General features: G+C 23.5%; 1 protein-coding gene across 1 annotated transcript in view; it reads right to left on the bottom strand.

Moving 5' to 3' along the window:
* LOC114122418 (uncharacterized) overlaps positions 1 to 21,373 on the bottom strand; it is a 102,342-nt gene extending 80,969 nt beyond the window's left edge. The window contains exon 1 of the mRNA XM_027985074.2: positions 21,047 to 21,373. The gene's annotated coding sequence lies outside the window, so the exon portion shown is untranslated. The remainder of the gene's footprint in view (positions 1 to 21,046) is intronic.
* Positions 21,374 to 24,639: the final 3,266 nt, after the last annotated feature.

The raw sequence follows: 24,639 nt of genomic DNA, 5'->3' as shown, positions 1-24,639 counted from the left end.
TAATTTTTGCTGTGAAATTTATTAGCTATAAATAAAATATTTTTGAAATTAGGTTAAACAATTTATTTTTTATTATCACTTTTAATTTGAAAGCAGTAGATAAAGTATCATTAAGATATATTTGTTAATAAATGATTTTTTCAATTTATTTTAAATACAGTCGAGTATTGATAACTCAAATTTCAAGGGAGGTAAAAATTAATTCGACTTATGTATTTTTCGAATTACAAATATTGCATTAAGTGTATAGGAATTTCCTAAGGAAACAATAAAAAAAAATCGAGTTATCGAGTTATTGAGGTTCAAGTTATCGTGACTCTAGTGTAATAATAATTAGAGCATGGGTTTAAATGGAAATCAATATTTTTATATATTATAATATTTGACTTGAGACATCTATAAAATCTTAATGTTTCATAATGTTTCATAATGTGTTTTTAATGCTAATATGTGTACTTTCATGTCTTTGTATATTTCTGAGAACATGCATAATAATTTCAAATATTTTAAAATCTTACACCAATTGTGTTATAATTCTAAGATGCTATCTACAATTTCTTCATATATATTATTAGTTTTTACACAGTATATTTTTATTAATTATTATAATATATTATATGAAGTCATTCTTATCTACAAAATATTACATACCGATTTTATTTTGTATGCTATTTTATTCAAATAATTTTACCCAAAAACATACTAATAATTGTTATTTTTTTTTTAATTGAGATTTGATTCTATAAGTGAATATTTAGTGACAATAATTACCTATTAATTAATATAAAAATGTCCATACATGATTTTATGATAAGCGATTTGTTCAACAGTTGTGTATACTTACGCACCTGTCATTGTATATTATTATACGTGTTATATTATATAATATAAATTCTGACCCTAATAATAATATACTGGCACACTGAATCAAAGTAAGTTAAGCTGTGTTGTATTCAGTATTTTGATAATGTACTTAATCATACTTATGAGCTTCGATTAAAATAGGAGCGTTGTTTTTTTGATTAATTTTTCCGATCTGGATTTATGATATAACCTAAGGTTCAAAATGAATCATATGCCTAATATGGCTGAACATATTAATACACGAGTGTATGGCGTCGGTGAAAATTACATTTATTCTTTTGGATCTCTCATTAGAAATAATAATAATTATAAATCCATTTTAATATTATTTGTACGGACATTGAATGTCCGGGATACATTAAAAGAATAATATATTTTATTTGTAAGATTTAAGAAGACAAATTTCGTTATGTTTGTTATTTTTTGTTATATTAACTATATAAATAAATTGTGAATAAACCATAACCGGTGATACGTTGTATTTATTTATAGCTTTCCTTTTTTATCAAGATTATTAACTGTTACCTACAAAAAGATTCCAATCATATGGTTTTTTTTATGATGCTATTAAACTTACATTTACACTCGATATTATTAAAATATAATCTCATCATCTTAGTGCAAGAAATGTAATAAACGTAAAAGAAACACTAATGTCATATACGAATAATATTAATGGGAGATAGAGTTAGTTAATATGACCAACTTATCGCTTAATATTATTCCTCTCGCAATAATATTTTAGATTTACAGCTTTTTATGTTATTTTTTTATTTAAATTTCATAAAAATATTCTTTATAAAATAAGAAATACTTACACCTTTTCTAAGGTTTCATACGTATTCATATTCCCATTGTAAATAAAATACACGACATATTTTGCACTTAATCCACTTCTATTTTGTATTCAATACCAACTGTGAAAGGCTAATTCAAATGTTATTCGTATCAAATTCGTGATATTAAATATGTTTAGTGTAAAAAAAAAAACTTGTAACATATAATTGGAGGAAAATAATAAGTACAGGATTAAGACAAGTGGAATGATTTGGTGAGTTTTATTATAGTTTCTATTTATAAGTCAAAAAAAAAAAAAATAAATCCTTGTACCTACTAAAGATTTTGTATAATGTTATATTTTGTTGTGGGAATTGGTATGTTAGTCTGACATTTTGTGGATGAGATATAGAATTTTATGAAGTATATAGTTAAAATAATAATATTGAAGTTCAATTAAAATTATGCAATGAAAACATTATTTTCAACAATACAACAAATGAAATAAGTTGAAAGTATTTATAAATCGATTATATTAAGTTATGAACGTGAACTCTATTAAGTATATTATTTTAGTGTATTTTGTAGCTGGGAATAGTTCATTTTTTGATATTAACCATTGTAATATACTTAATACTTATATTATTATACCTAGGCTAGGTCAAAACTAAGTAATTCGATATTCATTGATCTAAAATCTAAAGTTTTTTTTTGATTTTAATAATAGACTAAAATATTAACTTTTTTCATATATCTTGTAATGTATAGACATTTTTATGGAATTTTTAATATATATATATAATATATATTATATATACATTTTTAAACCCTCCGTGGCCATTGAATAACATGCTAATATAATTGTTTTAACATATTAATATTATTTTAACAATTTAAAATTTGGTTTTGCACAGAAGCAGCGAATTTGATAATGATAAAGATTGATTGAGAATAGTTTTTCAGTATCAGAAGTTTTTGTAAATTGTTGTAGCATTAAAACAGTTTGGAAATTATACTGATTTTTTATGTTTATATGTAGGTATGTTGTATAATATAGTTTAGCTTTCTTATAGTAGCCGTATTTTTTCTATTACTTCTTAACAAAAAAAAAAAAAAAAAAAACACGGTTCAACTTAATAAGCAACCTGCTTTTATAATATATTACTTTCTTGAATTTAAATTAAATTTATTCATATTAGAAGTTTTATGTAGAAGGGAAATCAAAGAGAATTTAAAAGTAACTTGTGAAAACTTAAATGTTAAGATTTCAAAATAAACAAAAAATATTTCACTGGTTATATTATTTTTATTTATTATTATCAACCAAGTGTTTCATAAAGTATCTAAATTTTTATTCAATAGTTTGAGAGAAACAGATTTAAATTTCCTGTTTCAAAACTACGTTAACTTTTCTCATTTAGACATTGGAACAATTTTAGAAAATCGTTAATATTTTAAATATTTTAATAATTTCTTAAAAAAGTTAGATATCTAAAGTATTAAAAATAAAAAAAAAACAATATATTTATCTAAATACCTTTTTATAATAGATACTCATAAAATATTAATTTTAGATACAATTTTAGAATAACCTTAAATAATAATATAAATTTTAGAATTTAGAATCTGTTTCTGGAAATTAGAAATACACTTGACGTATGAACTCCTTTAATAAAATACGTAAAGCAAAGTTTTAGCTTTAAGATATGATTAAAAAATTGAAATGTTTATTTTGAGTTAAAAAAAACTGTAAGTAGTGTGAGTAGTCAATCAAATAATGTGAACACAATTCCATATTTTCTCTATATTTATTTAATATTAAAATTATCGATAATCAAAAAAAAAAAAAATGATTTCCTCTTATTATATTTCAAATCAAATATATTTTATTATAATATTATTCACTTATCTAAATTTAATATTGAAGTTAAATAAACACTATATTTTAATTATATTTATAATTTATGATAATTTCAATCAAAACCCTACAGTTGATATATACGAGTATACTATTAATTATGAATTATTTCGTTTTGACTTATATTTTATTTTGAGCATAATCTATATTCTATATTATGTTTATAAGCAAGTAGGCATATTTTCAATATTTTATAGAAGAATACATTTTTTTCATGTTATTATAATTTATAAATTTAATTGTCACATTTATGTTTTGGGAGATATTAGTCAAAAACAATATATTTTTGTACAAATATTTGTTTATTTTTAAATATTTTAAATATTTTAATACCATGCAATTTTAGTACTAAACCGTATTATTTAACTTTCAATTTTAAAATATGAGATTTGTTTAAATATTTTTCTAACCATTTTATAAAGACATAAGTTTAGAAGTAGTAATAGTAGTTGCTTTAATTTTAATGCATGAAGTTTTATAAACAAAAACCTAAATTTGGTGTTTTAAAAACATTAGTTATTTTAACTTACAAATAAAATTGTGATTAATTTATATTATTATTTTTTGGTATCATAAAACTATTTAAAATGTAGGTTTCTATAAAATCCATAACTGTGAGATACAATATTATTAGTATCATTGTAACAATATTTAAATTATAAAAACTTATGATTTTTTACTGTTTTTCCCCCTAAGATAGGTTAATTTTCACAAATATAAATATAAAATGTTTGGCTTTGAAAATATAACTATTATAGCTACCATAGTATATCATATTACATTTTATTCTATAATTTATATTATTGTAATACGCAATGTAATACAAAACAATCTAAAAAACTTCACTCAGTTATATCCGACGACTATAGATACTTTTAAAACTAAGCAATACAAAACTGAACAGCACAATGATTAACTAGTTAGTTATCATTTATTTTACACTTAACTAGTTCTTTTGTTAAATTATAAAACTAAAATGTTAAAGGTAAATATGTGTGCATACATTCTACATTCAGTACACGCCTTGATGCACAAAATAGCAGTCTCCTTTGTTAAACATTTTAAGAAAATAGTGTACATAATATAGAAATGTGTATTATATAAACTTTGAATCAATGTTGAAAAATTCTTTGATGAGAACATAATATATCAAGGGTTTTACTAGATTATATACATTTAAGCATAACCATTCATGTTCGCGTAAAAAGGTGTTATTAATATTATAGTTGTTCATCTTTATTTTTAACCAATAATCAGCATTTGGGTTGTCTATAAGAAAAATAAATATTTTAAACATATTTTCAGCGTATGATTTCAAATAATATTAAAAAAAAAAAAAAAAAAAAAATGAAAATTGTATAATTAAATATTTAAATTTTATCGATAGTAAAACTTCAAAGTCACTCAAAATATTCTCAAATATATTTAAGTATTTAATAAAATATGGTTACTAACAATGTTTTTTTGGTGTATTCTTTGTATTTGTATTTTGTTCTAAATTTTCGATTAATCGTCGTATACTTTGTAATTCTTATTATTTAAAAATTGATTTTTATTTTATGATATATAATATATTAATGTTTTTTTTTTTTTTAAATTCTGTGGTTTGATCTTGTATTTTATTTGATAACACATCGCAGTAATTTTTTTTTTAACTTTGAAGTTTTTTCAATGAAATATTTATTTTAACATAAATATATAATACAACGTTATATTATAAAACTTTATCCATCCAACCAAATTTGAAATCGAATTATAAAGATTAATGGTTTTTTTTATTTATTTATTTTTTCAGTTGTATTCAATAATGTACATATTAATAAACGCACCAATGTAAACAACAATAATAGTATTTTATTTATGTGTATGTAAATTTCATTATGACCAATTTGAATTAGAGAAAAAAAACATAAAAGTAAGGATTATCAAAAACCATCCCCCCCCCCCCAGAGAATGTACAACATATAACCAATAACATAACAGGTATATATTATAAAGGTTTATGTGTTATCATTAGGTTTAGACGAATTAAATGAATAATTTTTTTTTTTTTTTGATATATTTTCTACACATTTAATAAACTAGATTTTTAAAACGCTGTTTTTGTTACCAAAATAATATTCTATATTTTTTAATTTAATAGAGAAGTTGTAACAATTAACTTTAAAATATGTATTTCAATAATAACGTTATTCTGTAATGTTTAAAGTAAAATAAAGGACTCTGATAGCTATATAAAAAAAAAATTGAGTTCTATAATTAGATAGTCTCTTGTTTCATGTCACTCAATGAAAAAAAAAAAAACGTTCATCTTATTTATTGTGTAAAACATATTGTATAGATTGTAAATATTCAATAAATAATAATAACAAAAAATAACATATTACTTGATGATATACTAGACTGATAGACCATTTCCGGTTAGAATCGTTTTTCATATACAACTATATATACACATTATATATATATATATATATATCTATATATACATATAGATATTGTATATCATTGAATTCAAATTAAATACACCCATAATAATAACCCACTTGACACCTAATATACAGTAACGCGTTACCCACTTATCTACCTTTATTTTTTTATTAATTATTTATGTAACTCTTAATATAATACATACATACATTCAGTAAATAGGTTTCACAAGATTGTTATAGTTTTTTATTTTATTGTTACTTTATCAATTTAATAGTTCCACTTTTTTTGTCAATTTAAAAAAATACATAAATTAATTAATATGTAGATATAATTCTGTTAGGGAAGTGGGTACTTTTTATTCCACATTTATTAATAATTGAGAAATAAATTTAAACAAATAAAAATATTTTTACTTTTTACGAGGTATTTATAGATACTTTATACTTCTGAAATTTATGTTTTTATTCTGTATAAAATAATTTTTGCTCTGAAAAAAATCCTTTTTAAAACAGTGTTTTTTGAGTAATTTATTTTAAATCCAAAAAATATAAGCAACATTTATTGTAATAGCTTTTTAAAGTTGAATTGTTGTCGAAATTAGAAATTTAAGCAATAAACAACTATTTTAAATATTTTGTTGAAATTCAAAAAAAAAAAATTTTCGGGACTTGAAACTTTGGCCTGTACTATTATATTATGTACACAATGATATTTACAAAACATTTAGATTAATATGGGATAATTTATACCATTATTTAGAAGTATTGACTCAAAAGTTAATAACAATAAAAAATTATATAAATACATTCTATTATGATATTTGAATAGCAATATTAATTATTAGAAAAATATGTAATTAAATCTACGTATTATAATTATAATAGCAAAATAAATCACATTTAAAGCAATATCATAAAATATACTTAGTAATATAAGCTGAAAGTTGACGGACCATTTTCTCTCAGAATCGTTTTTGTATGTAATGCTTTATCATTGAATTCAAATTTGACACACATATTACTGTGACTTACTCAATGACGAGGTACACTCGACACCTATTGTACAGAAGACTGATAACCTACTTTACCTTCTTTTCTTCAAAGTTTTCAAACAAAAATTTTTAACACAGTATCCTTTGAAATAAAAGTACAGAATTGTCACAAATGTCTTTCAAACGTGGCATAAAACATAATATATATGATTTATGAGTTTTAAATTATGATATTATAGTCTTGTCGTCATTATTTTATCTAAGATAAAATACATCTCATTGTGATGCATTTGAAGTTGCAATATTATTATGTATACATTTTGGTTTAACCTTCGAACCAACTGTATGATACTACAGTCTTCATTTCAAATTAATTATTTGCATTCTCGCTGTATGAAGTTTTAAGGAAATTCAGTAAACTTTTATTTTCGATTATTTTAAACGATTATCTTTAAGTCTAAAATAAGTGCTAGGAAGTCATAATTTAATCAAACTTTTCAATCTTACACGTACCATAACTTGACATATTATGTACTATTTATAGGTGATTCAGCGATTCAGTTTTAAAGTTTTATAATAATAAATAAAATAAAAACCTTTATATTAAGTGTATTTTTATTTTTGAGTTAGAATATTAAGGTTTTAAAACCATTTTTAATACTACACTAATCATTTGACGTTTTGTGTACACTTTCATGCTGACGGCGTTTGATAACGGTAAACAGACTTTCTATTTACGTCCTATATGTAATAACATAATATAAAATACTCATTAATAATAAATATCTACTTCAATTAGTGATAATTGAAAAATATATAGTCATTTGGCAAGGAAATATTAGTAATTTGATATGATGAAGAAGTTCTCAACGTCAATGGTATATAATTAATTAATAATAATATTATAAAGATAATAATAATTACAAACGTAGGGCTATAAAAATAAAAATAAGTATATCAATACTTAAAAAAAATTGATACAATCGTACAATATATCACCTAAAGTATGATAAATAAATAGAATATTATACAGTTAAATTTATCAAAAATAATTCAAATTAAAAAAATATACATATGGTTTTAATTTTTACATTTTTTAAACTTTCTAAGTATTTATAACACTACATACTGCAAAATAAATTAATGCTTGTTTATAAAATAACACTAGATTTTTACATTTTATACCACTTTAATGTATAATTACTATCGAGTATTTAATTAAAATCTATATTTATAAGCACGCTTCATATTTGGAAAGAATAATGAATGGGACATCATTGTCCCAGTAAAATATCAATATATATTAATCCATACGATTTTACATTCATCAAAATTTTAAATACTTGTATATTTAACTTACCTTTTTTTTTCTTTGATTGAAAAAATGTTTACAAAAATTAAAATTGAACAATAATTATAACTTAGATGTACTATACATTCTGACCGTTTTAATAAAAATATGGATAAGAAAGTATATATTTCTTAAATTACAATAATGCATTGAGAAAATTAATTTTCGGCACTTAGTGGATTACTAAGGTAGGTAATAAAATTATAATATTAAAATATGAAGCTAGTTGAAATAAACTAATTGAGCATTATGGCCAACCGTAACACAATTTAATATAGTGATTTAATTTTAGTAGAATTTATCAATGTCAGTATAAATGGTCTCAAACAATCCCGCCAAAACTCTGTCATTTGAGTTGCAAAGAATAAGTACCAAGGAAGTCATGCGTTTGAAATTCGATTTATTTTAATTTGGTTTTAACGTAAAATAATAGACGTTTTATTTCTTCTTTCAGATGAAATTGAAACTCTTATTTTTTTTTTTTTATAATCAAATTAATCAGCTGTTAACTCATCAAATATTATGGTTAAGTATCGTTTGTTATAAATTTGGTCCATTGAATTACTTTCACATATGATTAAATCTAAATTAAATTATCTAAAGTGGTCTTTAAAAAACGATTTCAAAGGTTAGGATAGTTGATTTGCTATGTATTTATGGTTATTGAGTATACTTCGTCATTTGTTAAGTCATCATCGATGTGTTAAATTTGAATTCATTGATTGCCATTAATCATTATATACAAAAATTATTTTTAACGGAGACGATCTATTATACTATAATAATATATCTTAGGATAGTTTATTACTGCGGTTCTCAATCTTTTTAGGACCAATCTGTATAATTGAAAAAACTTCACGCAACCCACAGTGTGAGAAATGCTGGTTTATTATATTATATTTAAAATGCATTTAATAATACGAACGTTTGAAATAATAATTTTCAAATATAATTCTAGTATTTCCTGATTATTTTTAAAAGTACTTACTAAGAATTTGCGATCTCTCAAATTATTAACTAGATCCGGTTTTATTCCAGCAATCATCTTTAAAGTTAAAAAGTAAAGTATTTTCACTGTTTTTTATGGTAGATTATTATTGTGTTTTATATCAGCGTTTTTTAACTTTGTTCCGTGGAACCTTGGAATTCTGTGCAGACCACTTAAGGGTTCCACGAAACATGAGCGCTTTTTTAAAAATGTTCTAGAAAATTACTTTAAAAAATCAAACTACAAATATAAGAAGCGACTAGCACAGACAAATGTTTTACGCATTAAAACTATTGTAGGGGTTCTAATTATCAAACTGCAATAACTTTATATATATTTAGTTGAAAACTAAATAAAAATAGCTAAAATTTAAAAAAAACGTAGGGGTTCCCCAATAAAAGTGGATACAAAAAAGGGTTCCATGGATAAAAAAGTTGTATTATACCAATGAGGTACAGGTTTTGGCGAATACTGGACAACATGGGTATTAAGTTATGAAGTTACATTCGTTGCGGAATAAAATAAAGACGAGTGGGGAGAAAAAAAAATCATAATCAAATGGTTTATTAAATAAAATGTACTGGTACTAGTGGTACTAGTTTATGCTTAAACATTAAAGATGATTTTGATAAAAGGAGTGGATGAGATCGAAATAGAAATATTTCAATCACATGATTACTGGATTGTAAAAGTACAGAAAGTAAAATAGTTGAACAATATGTCGCATTGGTCAAACTTGAATGTGTGCTCGTACTCAAATTATTCACGTTGTACTACTAATTGTAATAAAATATAAAATTTATTTAGATAATAATACATTAATCATATTATCATTATGATCCACCACAAACTGATCTTAAAGGAGATATTTTTAATTGTATTCTTATTAATATTACTTAAAATTTGAAAAAAATTTATTAGAAATAGAAAAAAAAATAATAATCAAATGATACAATTATCTATTCTTGTTAGTATATTTTTTTACGGAAAGATGTTACATACCTAATATCGATCTCTAGATCACAATGTAAAAAGATACATTGATAAGCAATAGACATGCGAATTCAACAACCTTGGGGGTTAGAAGCAGGTACAAACTACATATAAGCTGTGTTTCAATAACAAGTATTAAACCTTTTTTTGGCGGGAGATGTCAGGGTAAGCTTATTTCACATATATGTTATCTTTCACATTGACCCAACTCAAATGTAAACAACATTTTTGAAAAATTTTATTGAAATTAAATGTGGATTCTTACTTATTTTTTTATTTTTTTTTAATTGAAAACTATATACAACATGTACGCGATGAATATAATGTATCATTTAATAATAGAAAACACGCATGTTTATTTATGAATATTTAATATTTTTATGATAGTATATTCTATTTACATTTAAATTTATTTTATAGAAAAAACTTGTTATTAATACTAAATTAAGTTATATAATTAACTATTGATTTTATGCATCTTCTTGTTTTACAACAATAAGTACCAACGAATTATACTATTCATTTCAATAAAAAGTTATTCTCTTTTTTGACTTTATACGATAATAAAAAATTGCTTTGAAAGATAAAATTTCATTTGCTCTAAACGAAATATACAATAATATAATATATAATACAATACGTTTTATAATAAAATATTTTAAAATCTGTGAAGACGTATACTATAATGAGATTTTCACTCCCGTGAATTTTGTCCAATATACATTAGGAGTTTGAGCTTAAAACTTTATAAGCCTTTCTGTTCGCTATAGGGGGCACCTAAAAACTTTGATTTGAAACTTAAACCTACACTACTTACAATAGATGTGAATATATTATTTTGAGTTCAACTATTTTTATCAGTTGTCAATTTTTTAAATCATTATTATTGCTCACACTATTTCAGAAAAAAAAAACAATAGTAGAAAAGTGAATTAATCTATTTACACACAAAATCATAATGCACAACATTACACATAAGTACAATTAAATGTACATCACAAAGTTATTGTTTATATTTTATACTAAAATTTAATATAAAACTATGTAATGCTATATCCTGGATTCAAAATAATATATTACAATACTATAAGCATACTATTATAACTAATGAAAAGTAATAATATTTTATGACGTATAATATGTTTTTTCTAAGAAAAATGTTGAAATTTCATCATTGTTTTTATTATACATATTAACATTGTTACAAATAATAATTTATTTTATAGAAAACATATTTTAATATAATTTTGATTTATTTAATCAAGACTTTTTGAATATCGTAGTTAATACAGTTAAGTTGATGTTAATATATACGTTAAACTTTTATGTAACTAAAAATAGTGATGGTCGTTAGGTGCTTACATACATTCATTTACATTAATACAAATATAGAACTTTATTTTTGGGTTCAATATTCACATCATAATATTATGTATTATCTAAGTTACTAAATTTTATTAATTTACCTTCACAGTTTAAATTTATTTTAAGAATACAATGTATTATTGCTTTATGCACATTATATAATTTACAATTATAATTAAATGTGTAAATTATTAACTGTGCTTAATATACACATAAGGCAATAACCTATTTTTATTTGCCCTCCAAGTGTGATTATAATAAAGTTATACTTGAGTTTTGAAACTTTAAATTCATGTAAATGAAATTGCTTTGGGGCTTTGATACAGATATCTATATGATGGCTAGAAATTTTACTTTACCAACGAATTCTGATGTTAACTGTCTGTGTAAGTATCATTTCTAACCATTTCTAACCATTTACAACCACCTGTTATTATAAAACTTGTGAATAATTTATTCTGTAACACATAAAGGTAATTAAATGAAGTTTGAATCGTAAAATTAAAATCACTTTAATAATATTATGTAAATATGTTTCAAATGAAATAAATGTACTTAGATTTAAATAAAAATGTTGAATGGGTAAAAACACTTTAAAATGTAATTCTGCTTCTTAATAAGTGGTATTTTTTCCAATAAAACAATATTGAGATTTATAGTCACAATATTTATTTATAAGCATTTAAATTTAGAAATTTTACAAAATTTGTTAAAATATTGAAAATCAATAAATTATTTTGAAATTCATGGAAATGTTTGTTTTTATAACTAAGATTTAAAATTTTATGTCAGTGTTCTTGTTATTCATAAAAATTTTATACTGGAGTCATATGACCAAAAAAAAATATATATATATAAAGACAATTATTTTTTATAGATTTTAAGTTCAAATTTGAACGAAATTGCTTATTTCAAGATAATGAAATGATAAATGATAAAATTAAATTTTTTTTATAATTTAGAAATATTATTCATGAGAGGTTATAACGTTTACTTATATTATACAATTACGAAATTTAATACACGCAATGCCAATTTTGATTATTTTTTCATATTTATTTATTTTATGGACATATTTTTCCACTTTTACGTAATTACAGAAAGATATTATTAAATTTTGAGCTATATACGGAGGTTGATTTAATGTGGTTTAATGTGATTTAATATTATTATAATATTTAAATTAAATATGATAAATGGAATAATTTGAAAAAATTGCACTAACTTAATATATAATACTGAAAAAAAGTTACTTTAATATCTATTTAATAAAAAATATATGTCATTAAATATTTAAATGTACTCAATGATATAAGGTAACAGATTTCCCTCAGGATCGTTTTTCGAATACAATGATATTTCATTGAATTTAAATTAATGTACAGCAGAGCAGTATTTACTTACATGCCTTTTAAGACTATTTTTGGTTTATAATATTTTTGTAAAAACTATTAAGTTAAAATCAAACTAAATAAGGTTTTTTTTTATATCTTAATCATATAATTAAATTTACTAATGAATAAATATGTTGTATATCAACTGTATTTGTCGGATTATTATTAAAGATTGGAAGTTGATGACCTTAGAAAAAAATATGCAAATTTAATATGACCTAATAATGTTAAAAAAAGCACTCAAAAAAATTTGAAAGTCATAAAAATACCTAGAATAATTATATTTTTCTAGTCATTTTTTTAAATCAAATATTTATATTAAACAATAAAGTTTAAAAAAATGAAGTGTATAATTTAATTTTTAAGAAAGTTGTATTAATATTTATTTTTTATATTTTAAAAATACAGATTTGTCAATTATTGTTTTAAAATTACTAAAATTAATTTTAATATTAATTTGATATAATTAATAAAAAAAATAAATTATTAATTTTTCTTTTTAAATTAATGATAATTGGGTAAAATTTCTTAAAATAATTAAAAAAAAATAAATTTATATTTAAAAACCAGAACATCTAAAATAAAAATTTAGAATTTGGTATATGTAATAAAACTTTATCGAAATATATTTTTAGCTAAAAAAGATTAGTCCTAACCTTATTGTACTCACAGCCCATTTTACTTATCATTATGATATAATGCACTCTCATTCCACGTAATTGTATATTCCATATCGTGTATGTGTGCATTATAGTTCAAATTTCCCGACATGTTTGGTATTTCACATTGTACGGTTGGTCATATTTAATTACTGTTATAGAAACACATTATCTACATGCTATATTACTATATTTCCCTTGTGAAATAGGTACCTTTATAATTACAGGTGGATATAATAATAACATGCATCCAGAGGAAAATGTTCTTTTTATTTACTCTTATTTTAAACCAAAAAAAAAAAAAAAGTCTGTTGAATATTACAAAGAATGTGGTTTTTTTTTTAAAAAAATGAACTGTATTTTTTTTTTTTTTTAGAGCTTCTGATTAAAATATATTATATTTTTTTTATAATAATTTACTGAATATTATTCATTACCTGTTTTTGAAATTTAATCATGTTATGTTTTTATCATGTTTTTAAAATAATTTTATGTACAAAATCTAAGACATTGAATGTAATGAAATGTTTTTAATACGTTTATAGATATAATATTCTATTTGGAAGGTTAAAAATTATTTGAAACATAAGTTCCATTTTCATTCATAAAAATCAACATAAATTTCAAATTAAAAAAAATATGATGAAATAAAGGTATTTCACCTTGGTACTTAAAAACTATTATATTAAGTATTAACAATATTGTTATGTTCAATCGTTTTTATTAAGTTATTTTCTTATAATGTAAGATTAATTATTATATATTTATTTATTTTTTTTATTAAGTATGATGATTTGTTTATATATATTTTTAAAAACAGTAAAAAAACACATTCAGTATTTTAAAATTTAAAACTTGTACAATAGTGAAATGATTTTCATTACTTAAGTGTATACTATATATTATAATAAAGATACGTCTACAATTTATCATATAAACTCAATATAATGAAATTGATATGCAGTTAAAAAATAATTTTAGGAATGAATCTATTGGTCTAATATTAAAATTAAAATTTTAGTGGTATAAGAAAAAAGGTTTTATATATTTATGAACAACTAATATACAAGCCTTGTATTATTTTGAATACTTATTTCACAAATCGTTGATAATATAATTAAATAATACATTTAGGAATAATTAATACAGTGGGCCACAATTATTATTCGCAGGTTAGCTATAATATATGATATAGAAATATCGGAAAAGACGTTGGTTTATTATGTATTTTATACAAATTCAATACAATATTTTAATTTTAATACAAAATATAAGTTTTCTCAATTGAATTAATATTATTAAAAAAATATAAGTTTTACGAAAAAAAAAATGATTTCCGTAAATAGTAAAAAACAATGCAATACCTGGTGGATTGCTTTGAGTAAGGTTGCAATCCCCTATATAAAAAAGTAATAAATCATGAATTCTTTGGCTGTATAAAAATTGTATCAGTTATCCCTTTTTTGCAAACCTACTAATGAGATTTTAATTATTATTGTTATTATTATTTTTTTTTTTAATACACTGAAAGATATATTTAATATTCCGACGGTATTACTCAATTTTTATCACCCATTTCTCGATATTAAAATATTATATTTTTCGAATACATTATTTACATAGTAACTCGATTGTATTAATGAAATGACACTCAGTTATATGCAAATAAATGAGATATTGCTTAATTTGTTGACAGCATTGTTGCAAAAAAAAAAAAAAAATGTTTAATATGTCCATGTTCATAAATACAAATTATGATGGCCTTTTTTAATACAGAACAATCGTTCTGTAAAATACATATTCTTTTGGGTATCTCGTATACAGTAAGTAGTTTTATCTTTAGATACAGTTCTAACATTAATACTTTTTGAACGCACTGAAGTGAAGTATATTTTTTTTTAATATATAATATATATAAATATTGTATACAATAAACTCTTCATGTATTTATTTTAAAATATTAATCTTAATAGGTCATTGTGATATTATTATATTGGTTTGATATTTGAATGCATATCCGATTAATATCATGAACAAATAAATTTATTTAGAATTAATAGTCTGGGATAACGCCACTGGGCAGAAAAAATAATTTTTACGTCTAGTATGTATTATTATTAACCTTTTTATTAAATAATTGTCCCATGTCATAATAGTATGTAATATTATAAACCATGATTATTTATGCTTTTAGAAAAACATAGCTTCTTATATAATCTTGAAATAAAATATTGTTATAGCTGTTTCAGAAAATATAAATATTTTATAATGTTGTTTACTTTCAACGCAAAAGCTGAGAAACGGTACCAATCATTCTAACCGAGAAAAATAAATAGCACGATATACGATTTATATTGAAATTTAAAAAATTATAGTTGAATTAAGTTTAAATAAAATTTAATGATAATAATAATAATAATAATAATAATAATAATAAAAGAAAAATACAAATAAGTTACTAGTATATCCTATAATTTTTTTCTTTTTAGTAATTAATAAATATATTAATTAACATAATTTCACAGATAATCTTTAGAAATAATTGATTGATTTCGTCAAGTTCTAATTATACTAAAATCATTAAATTATTAATTAATGTTTATTCAATCCAACTTGTCATAATGCTATTTATAATATAAGTATTGTTATTATACTATAATATCGAACATCCTGGTGGGTAAACGTATAAAGTTATTATACACGTGCATGGTGCTTAATTGCCTAACTATGACGCCGTGTGATCAATATTTCACAACTACAAATTACTTTAAAATTACACTATATATTTTGTTTGTGCTGTATAATAATATGCTAATAAATGGAACTTTCTATTATGATTTTTTTTTTGTATATTACGTGTGATGCATAAATTGATTTAATAAAAATTGTAATTTAATCAAATCAAATTGATTGAACATTCAAATGGAGCTTTGCAAATATTATTTATCGTGTAAAGACGCAAGTACTCCATACACACTGTACTGTGAACCAATATGAAGTGAACGTATTGAGTAGGTATGTATAAGTACTATGTGATATATAGGTATGTGTGTGTGTATGCATAAATACATATATAACCACTCAATATTCATATTCTATTTACCAAGTGAACATAACTATTATTTTTCCAAACATGTGTTATTTATGAAAAATTGATATTTATTTTATTTTAAACAATACGAATAACATTTTCTGATATTTTATCATATAATCATATATGTACAATGCATACTCAAAATTGTTTGTATACTAATGATATTACCAATAAAATATTGATTAACATTGCTTATGTCTTCTTTTATGTGTATCAAATTCCGGAATCAATTATACACACCAATGTGTTTAAATATTGTATTGAAAAAAGTACATTTTTTATTTAGTTTCATTACTGGAGAGAAATCGAAAAGTTGTCATGTACTAAAAATTGACACTTTCAAAACGAGAATGTTTCATCTTTAGCTCACGGTTTATATTTTTTGAAAGTGTATTAAACTTGTTCGTTCACCATTATGGATTATTATTTTATACGAATACCCTAGTGCCTATACAACAGAGTTACTTTTCAGAAATTATAAATTTCTTATATTCAATATAGAAATGGGTTTTGTATACTAAATGCTATTTGATGGTTTTATATTTATTTTTATGTTAATAAAAACAATACATTTCATAAGTAAAATACATTTTATTTACCTCTTATGATATTCAGAAAATGAATATAATATGTAACTATATAATATAAATATTATGCATAAACATTAAAAACATTTTTATTCACCTATATTAAAGAGTAAATATTAATTATTTGAATAATATAAAATATCTTAAAAATATTGTAAACTCTGTTTTATTATTTGATAAAATTTAAATAAATAAAAAAGTCATATAAATAAATTTCTTATTTTATAATAATCGATATTATAATTCTTTAAACCTATTTAAAAAGTAATATGTTTGCTGTGTGAAAAATAAACAGGCATTTTTAAAACGTACATATTATTTACAACGTTTAAAACAACACATTGAAAAAAAAATTTTAAAATAAATTATAAAGTTAATATAATAATTAATAATTAAATAATTTCTGCTGAATATAATCATTCAAAAATAATACTTCATAAAAATTTTATATTTTAGAAATATAACCGGAATTAAGTCTAAACTTAAAGTTAATAAAAAAATTAAAGATTCAATTCTAAATAAAAATAAAAAATGAATTAGTAGAGATTTATGTGATTTTTACATACTGAAAAGGGAGAAAAATATTAAGTGACACAATTAGTACTTTGATCCAACGTGTGAAAAACCAAAGTAGTGGTGTGGTGGTTTTAAAAATGAATTTATAAATAAATCGTGGACATATGGATGGATAATGAAAAAAGAAGAAGAAAACGAATATAAAAGTAGGAAGACTGAGTAGTTGAACATCGTTAGATAAGGAAGAATAAGAAAACAACCATATTAATAAAGTTGAATACTTTAATTTGATCACTGAACAATATATTATGTATAGTTTTGTATACATATTGTAAAGCGAAAGCGTCTCCCGAGGAAATGTTATCGAAGAAATTCCGATACCAATAACTCTACATATTGCGTCGATATCGAACATTCTCGAAATTCTGAAACATTTTGGGATTATCATTGAATTATTATACGTGTGCTTAGATATGATGAATTCGTAAAAAACTCGGAGCGCGATTTTCAGATGAGTTTAATTTAATTTTTCATCATCAAAGGTTCATTGCCCAGATGATTTTTATACAGTAATATTATAAGTCATTATTTCATATTTTTTCTTTTTATATCGTTTTCCAATAAATTGTTGTTTTTTAAGATTATTTGTTTTATTATGAATTATTATTAATTATTTATACTATATAAATTGGTATAAAAAAATTGTAAAATGTATCAAATTCAAGAAAAGGTTAGATACTAAACTAAATGGATGTGTTGACCAAATGAATAGAATGACTGACAGATTTAAATTATTATTATCGGCATGGAGTAATTAATTATAATGCTTAATCAAAATATTATAGGTATTAAAATATAATGCATATTTATTTTTAGTAAATTATGTTGAACAAAGGATAGCCAGACGCGTAATATTAATTGTATTGGTTTATAATAAAATTGTGTTAATGTGATAATTTTGAGTGCATATAATATGTTTGTACCAGTATAATAATGATATTATATAGTAATATATAAATTAAAGGTTCGACCTTCAAATTTTCTATTATATTTTTTGTTGGAAGACGTATGTGTAGTTAATATATTTTACAAAACCACATTTCATTTATGGATTTGTGATGATAAAATGACTATTGTATTACATTGTAATGGAAATATGAAAATATATTTTGATGAATCAATAAGAACACAATTTTTTATTGTGCTTATGAAATTTAGCATCTGTAATATATCACGATAATATCTACTATAATTTTGTAATAATTGTTAACCTATTAAAAACTATTATTTGTCAAAAATGTTTTTATAAAAAAATTGTTTTACTTCGGGTAAAAAAATTTTAATTTGTAAAAATAAAGTATTTAGAGATTTTATCTAATTTTTACTTGGTTTTTTTATTTTTTTTATTTTGACGCGCAAAAATAAATTGGTGGGCATACCTAATTGTTGAGTAAAAACAGATGAGGTTCAGAGGCGAAAGAAAATACATAGCGAGAAAATTACTTGGTAATAGATGTGCAGAGTAATTATTATTACTCGACTCGGACAGTTCCGATTCGTACGAAGAAAATAGTGATCCGGGTGGTCGGCAAAAACCAAACGCAATTATGGTCGACCAAACAAAGGTTTGTGGGTTTTCAGACTGTGTTATTGGAGAAGATGTGGCGTTCTAGAATATCGATGTTTTGTTGTTCATACAGCAGTGATCGTGATACGAACCATTTCATTGTTAGACTATTCAATCCGTGGTCTAGCGGGTACTATGCCTACAACGTTTGAGAACAATATTGTAAACGTCAACAGACTATATTATAATAGACACGGATGTTCAACTGCAAAATTTGGTTATAAATCCAAAAACTTGATTGCTTTTAGGTGGATTCTGAGTAACATTATAATAGAATGCATATGAAGAATATCAAAAATGATAGTTTTTTCGACAAGTATGTACAATGATATTATGACGTAATTTTACCACATCATCCAGTCAAATATTAGAAACATTCAAACGGACACAACACAAAATTGATATTATCATATTATAGTATTAATGTTTTAATTATTATTATTCAATATTCAAAAAATTAATTTTCAATTACTTAATTATATTTTTTTTGAATAAACAATCAAAAAATATTAAAAAAAAATAAAATATAATTCATAAAAAAGTCATCACTTAAGGAGTATAGAGTACTATAATGTAAAAAAATTTAAATTATTTGTGAATGTAATATTGTTTTCAATAAGTAGTAATATTTTAAAAACATAAAACATTTAAAAAAAATTAAAAACAACGTTTTTTATAATATTTTCGAAAGTACTGGAAAAAAATAAAATATTTTGTACTTTACCTTTTTTATAGAGCGTTAATAATATTTATTTCATTAATTTCTGTATCTCAATGATATTTAAATAGTTATCATTATAATATAATATTATACTATTATGTTTATACAATAACAGTGAATTATAAATTTAATAATTACCTTTTTATTTTATAAATTTTAAATTAATTTATTAGTGATATTGCCAAAGCTATTGAAAAATCACGTATACAACGTACGTATAACGACGACAAAATGACTACTATTTATTTTGAAGAAGTCTAAATATTGTGTAATCTTTAAACATAATTGTAAATGTTAATTTTTTTAAGAAAATAAAAGGTTTTTGAAGGATTGAGATTAATGTACAATAAATTAATGTAAATTGCATGTTATACTATAAAATATATACTTTGAAAGTAATGTTATCAAAAAAACTTTTTTTCTCCTGTAAGCATTAAAAATATAAATGGTCTTACATTTATTATAATCTTAAATAAACTTGGTGACTGAATACCATAGTAGTGTACAGTAAGTGACATACAAATGTCATTGCACCTAATTTGACTTCTAAAACGATATTTCTTAAAAATTACAAATGTTTTATTGAGAAATCTCAAATACAATATTCGATCCTATACGACTATTGGGCGTTTTAGTTTAATTACACCGTTATATCAACAGTGATGAAAATATGAAATCTATGCCATGCATTTTTTTGAAAATCGTTTTACTATTACGTCAATATGTTTCTCTTTTAATACAAGCATAATAAAATACAATATAATATACCTTTCAACCAGCACACAATGACAATCTTTAATCACTCCTTCGTTTAGCGATTAAATAAAATCGCCGAGTATCGAAAAACATACGTTTTTTATTTATTTGTTCCAGGACTTGCGATACGGTTATAATTGACGTAATGACACGTTCATAACGTCTGTTGTGTGTAACGAAAATTTAGGGGCTTAGAAAAAAGAATTAAAATTTTTTATTTTATATTGTTTTGCTCCTATCCGATAAAACTTCGACGAGCACGTGATTGCGGACCGATCGGAGACGGGCGGCGTGTCGTGGGTTGTGTAGGGTCTAAGTCAAACTGAACGGTTGTTCGGGCGTGTGCGTTTAGAAGTGTAGGGAGCGCAAAAACCGACGCGCACTCGCGGACGCGCCAGCGGCAATTCTCGTCGTATATTTGGTATGGATATATATATATATGTGTGTGTGTTATACTGTATATACATTATACAACACCTTTAGTCTACAACCGCCTGCTCCAGTACACGTAAAAACCTCTTGCCTCACTACCACATCCTCAGTGAACACATTTCGAACCTAGGCATATATTTCTAGATCAGCGGTGGTGTAAGCAAATGGGTATATTTCATGGGTCGAGTTAGGGGTAGTTATGTGACGTAATACATATGCCTTAGGTCTTTTAAAGTGTGTTACTCCACGCCCCTCTCGTGGCAAATTAAAACAACCTCTTTAAAACCCCGTGATGTATTACCAGTCTCGTCGTCACCCACATTGTGTTAACCACGTGACACGTCCTACACAGGAATTTGTGAAAAGGACCCGTTGAAGGGCGGCGCGCTGTAGAAACGACGAGGGACAGTTTGGGTATCGAGACGGACAAATTAGCCTTGAAGCGGATGTCTTATACATTCGCGAGGCTTCCCTTTCTGTTCTATAATATTATGCTGTGATCACCGTCCGCCAGTTGCGACGACGATGACACAGCTTGCAGGTCGCTGGAGATGACGGCAGAAGCCGTTTTTTTTTCACGCTGTTTTCACTTAGACGTTTTGGGATTAAAAAAAATATATATAATTTATACCGCGCATCGTGGTTGAATTATAGTCAAAAGGTTCATGATTAAATTTAAACGGCCAAGTGTCGTCGAACGAAGGGCGATTCTTTTTTATTTTTTTTTTTTTTTTGGCAATGATAAATATGGAAAAACGTGGTAAATGAAGCAAACCATTTATAAACCACATCCTATTACCATATTGTGTAAAAAAAAAAAAAAACAGAATAGGAACTTTTAAGCTCGGAGTAAGTAAAACATACGAAATTTATGTTCACGAAATATTATACCAACGGTGAAAAAGAAAACTTTCTTATTGTTCAGATCGTCTTTTGTTCGTCAAAAGCACCGTAATTCGGATGGTTAGGTATAATATGATACGTTTAACTTGTTTGGAACCATCAAGGGCTTGGTAATAGTTTGCCAGTTTAGGGCTCGTCGTATTAATAATATTATGGTTTCATACTCAACCATCTGACATACGTGTTATATTTTATTAATTGATAATGATAATCTAATAAAATTAATAAATCTGTAAGTATTAAGCTCAATGACACTCAATTGTATACGAGCTTATGATTTTTATGGGGTAAAAAGTATACCTACTTTTGCAAAGAAGTACCCAATGTTTTTCCATATTATAAATCACTAGGCTTTAGAGGCACAAGGTAATTTTTTATTTTATTTTTACCGTAGTAATTTTTATTCTTTGAAGCATATTCAAGAGGCTGATTTGATGAGGGATACAATTAAGTTGGGTGTACAATACCACTTAAATCGAAAAGGGTACGCGCTGGTTGTTTGAACTGATCGTACACGTAATAATGTGTGCGTATAAATTCTACACGCATATTATTGTAATGCATACCGTTCACTACAGAGTTCCGAGCGTAATTCGAATTTATTAGCCGTGTTTGCGTCACTTAGTTGTTCGGCACCGATTCATTACCAGTGATTGAACACAGACTTAACGATAGATTGCCTTAGTGGCAGATCGAGGATTGGAGGACTATAATATGTGACAAGTGACAATATCCTGAATATTTGCGCCACAGAGTATTGCGTAAACACAGTTTCGATGACGCAGTTGAATTGGCGTCGAACTACGGCACTACAGCAAACATTCGCTTACCCTATCGCAATTATTTCCAAACGATCGCAGGTTTTCGATGACAATAAGCGGATGCGTGTTAAACGTAAATTCCAATCATTCGCAGATGGTTTTAAATTGTATATTGACATAATATTTTATTTGCGAGTCGGATTATTGTATTTCAAAACAATAAAACCGCGAGTGAAAAATTAACACCTATTTGTTTATTTTCGTGTAAAAATCAGTTATGTTCATTAACGTATGGTTTTATTTAGGCTATAATACATCCTAGGTGCGTTTTTATATGAGTTTAATGATCGAAAGAACAAAATTGATTAAAATACAATTATGTTTTATTACCGCAGAAGTATAATATACTCTTTAAAACTATCTATACTTTATTTTATTCGATAATTCTTAACCGATAACGTTTACTTGAATACAGTTATAATAGTAGATTAAATACAATTTTAATTCTTAGTAACCAGGACGTTGTTTGTAAATTTATTTTATGTGCGAGTTACAGTTCGCCTTTAAGCAATATCTAATGTATTAAAGAGTAAAAAGAAAACAATTTCTTGGAATTAATTGTTTTAACATTTAAATAATAAGTATAATAAAAATGAAAAAAAATAATAATAATAAAAATAATAAAGATACACATACGATTGTGTTTTTAAGAGTTATTTTTTTTTTTTTTAATAAAATAAAGTATACAATAAACGAAATTTAATTATAATAAATATTTTTATATTTTTTTCTTACAAAAATATAATTTTTCATACTTTGTTTACTTCTTTTCTACATAGTATAAAACCTTTTCTAGTTTTAAAATAGTGTGTACTAAGAATAATAATCTTTATTTGATTTTGAACAATTTTGAACACCATTATACAAATGTGAACATGTGGACATGTGAACATAGTATGTGAATATAACTTGTAATGTAGTGTAGTACAAGACATTTTTTTTAGTTTGATCAAATACCGTAATAGCTACGGTTAGAAGATAGGTTTAAAAAAATATATTTCACATAATGTACGATTCCAAGTATTATCATAATTCATACCATATCTAATTTTGGTCAATTGATTAAAATTCTCATTACTTAATCTTTGTGTTACGATTCTTGAACTAAATATAATATATTTTTATTCGTATAAAAAACTGAGTATCAAAATGTTATAGCTATAAGTTAGTTACTTTCACACAAAAAAGTATTTTATTTTTTTTTTGTGTGTGTATGTAATACGATATTATAATGTAAATATTTATTTAAATCAAATTTCTAAACATTTATTTAGTCATTTTGTTCAGCCAATATTTATCTAATTAGTACAATTTATTTATTTTTTTAATCGTGTAATAAATCTTACTTTTCGTTTTCACAATTACATACAAATTTAATTATCGAATATATATAATACGTATACTATACATATATATCAGGTATGTATAATAATGAATATATACTTTGTC

The sequence above is a fragment of the Aphis gossypii genome, chromosome 2 (assembly GCF_020184175.1).
Source record: "Aphis gossypii isolate Hap1 chromosome 2, ASM2018417v2, whole genome shotgun sequence".
Classification (NCBI taxonomy): Eukaryota; Metazoa; Arthropoda; class Insecta; order Hemiptera; family Aphididae; genus Aphis; species Aphis gossypii.
This window is presented reverse-complemented; position numbering and strand designations above follow the sequence as displayed.